Source organism: Babylonia areolata, chromosome 1 (assembly GCF_041734735.1).
Source record: "Babylonia areolata isolate BAREFJ2019XMU chromosome 1, ASM4173473v1, whole genome shotgun sequence".
Lineage (NCBI taxonomy): Eukaryota > Metazoa > Mollusca > Gastropoda > Neogastropoda > Buccinidae > Babylonia > Babylonia areolata.
In genome coordinates, this window is record NC_134876.1 from 77,594,335 (window position 1) to 77,596,834 (window position 2,500).

Consider the following 2,500-nt stretch of genomic DNA (forward strand, 5'->3'; position numbering starts at 1 on the left):
CAGCCATTTCACCCACTCTAGGAAGACATTGTCTGGAATGGCCAGAGGGCAAAACTGATGCGGAAGTGAAGCTACCCATAGAAGAAAACAGTAAAGAAGAGGGCATCATTACATACACAGATGGCTCACACCTGCGAAACAAAATGGAAAAACAATTAGGGAAGAGAATGCTGCCTACAAAGTCACAACCTCCAGCCTAACGATGGCAGTTGAAGCTGTGACACATACCCTCCAGTGGCTTTCGTCCATCCATATGCCCGGAAACCAACATGCCATGATTCTAACCGACTCAATGACCCTCATACAGAAAATTGAAAATGGAATGGGAAGCCCAAAGTGCTATAAGGCAATGCGCAACTTTCAGATTAAAAAACTCACATGGTCATACTGCCCGGGACATGCAGGTGTTAAGGGAAATGAGCGAGCTGACAGACTTCCTGGTAACGCAACAACAACGAGCGGCCTACATCTAGGAAAATCGGAAATCCTCAGATAAGTCAAAGAATATCAAAAAGAACAGGTACAAGGCCATCAAACCATCGATCGCCTCAAAGAAATAAAAGCAGAGAGAGGGAGCGGCCTACGTCTAGCATAAAAAGTAGAGCACGATGCTTTGCAAATCAAACAAACATCGGCATCATTTCCAAACCAACATTGCGCAAATTTCTTCAAAACGGAACAGTCTCTGTGGGCTTTTCCAAATACAGTAGACTGAGCAACACACTAGACGCCACGTTCTTAGCATCAGAGATCTTTTCCCATCCCTCTTGCGGCCAATCAGTGGCAGCCTCTGTGCGTGTGTGTATGTGTGTGTTTGTGTGTATGTGTGGGTCTGTGTGTTTGAATGCGTTTGTGCATGCGCGAAGGTGTAAGTGTACACAAGTGTCAGGAGAGTTCTGTGCACGTGCGTATGTGTGTGTGTGTGTGTGTGTGTGTGTGTGTGTGTGTGTGAGGGGGTGCGGTGCGGGGAGGAGGGGGGTAGAGGATGAGGTATGTGTGTGTATGCATGCCTACACTGTGGGAGCAACGGAATATTGGAACGTGCGGGTGTATGTATATATATATATATATATATATATATATATATATATATATATATCTTTGTATATATGTGTGTGGGGTTGGGGTGGGGGTTATGGGCGTATGTGTGTGTGCTTGTAAAAGTAAGTGTTCATCTGTGTCTGTGTGTGTGTGTGTGTGTGCCGTGGAAGCTGCGATACGTAGCCTAGAAATGAGTGTGTGGAGGAGGGGGGTAGAGGAGGTGCAGGGTAATGTGTATGTGTGTGTGTGTGTGTGTGTTGGGGCTCATGTACGTTTATGTGTATTTGACTGTGCTTTCATATCTGTGAAACTGCATGTTTGGTGCATATCTGGTATGCATATGTGGGTGTATGTGTGAATGTGTGTCTCCATGTTTTACATTTATTTGCTTATTTATCATCATTGTTGTCTTTTTTTAAATTTATTATTATTATTATTACTACTACTACTTTTTTATATTATAATTATTATTTATTTATTTATTTATTTATGTACGCTTACAGTTGACTTCATCACGTTTTTGCGCCTTATACATATTATTAGTAGTGGTTGTAGTAAAAAAAATTTTAATGTATTTATCTATTATTTATTCACCCCTTTTTAAAAAAAATATTTTTTATTTTTTTATTTTTTTTTTACTTAAAAAAACTTTTTTTTTCTCAAGGCCTGACTAAGCGCGTTGGGTTACGCTGCTGGTCAGGCATCTGCTTGGTAGATGTGGTGTAGCGTATATGGATTTGTCCGAACGCAGTGACGCCTCCTTGAGCTACTGAAACTGAACTGAAACTGCCTTTTTCAAGGTTTGTCGACCTGTCTCTATCTATCTGTCTGTCTGTCTGTCTGTCTGTCTATTGCTCCGATCTGAATTGTGTCCCTGCATCCCCTCCCCTCCGCCCCCTCCGAGGTGTACACAAATAAATAAATATTAATGAATAAATAAACACATAAATAATAAATAACTTGATGAAAGAATGGGTGAAAAATAACTATTGAAAGAACTGGTAAAATGATGAAACATAGGACACCCACCCACCCACCCACACACACACACACACACACACACACACGTTCGCAAAAAAAGGGGGTGACAAATTCAACAAGTCAGCGAAGAGAAGCAGAAAAAAACAATGGATCTGAACTAATATATGATATTCTGGACAGTATTCGTAATTGGAGATACCCAGAAGTATGTAAAAACATTTGGGATCAACGATGACACCCACATTTGGAAACGATTTTGGCCGACGGAAAGTGAGGGGAAGGGGGACAATCTAACTTGACACTGACACCACGAGAACAATACTGTTGTGAAGGGTAGGAAAATATCAACTTTATTATTTATTTTTTGTTTTTTTTTAATGTTGAGTTTCTGTGAACATCTGGAAATATGGTATCCTACTGTTTATTACGAAAACACACCCGAAAACAGAGTCTGGCTGCTTACGTGGCGGGGTAAAAA

General features: G+C 40.9%; 1 long non-coding RNA gene across 2 annotated transcripts in view; it reads right to left on the reverse strand.

Annotated features, from left to right (window-relative positions):
• LOC143293648 (uncharacterized) overlaps window positions 1–2,500 on the reverse strand; it is a 64,207-nt gene that overhangs the window by 9,476 nt on the left and 52,231 nt on the right. The gene's annotated exons all lie outside the window — the stretch shown is intronic.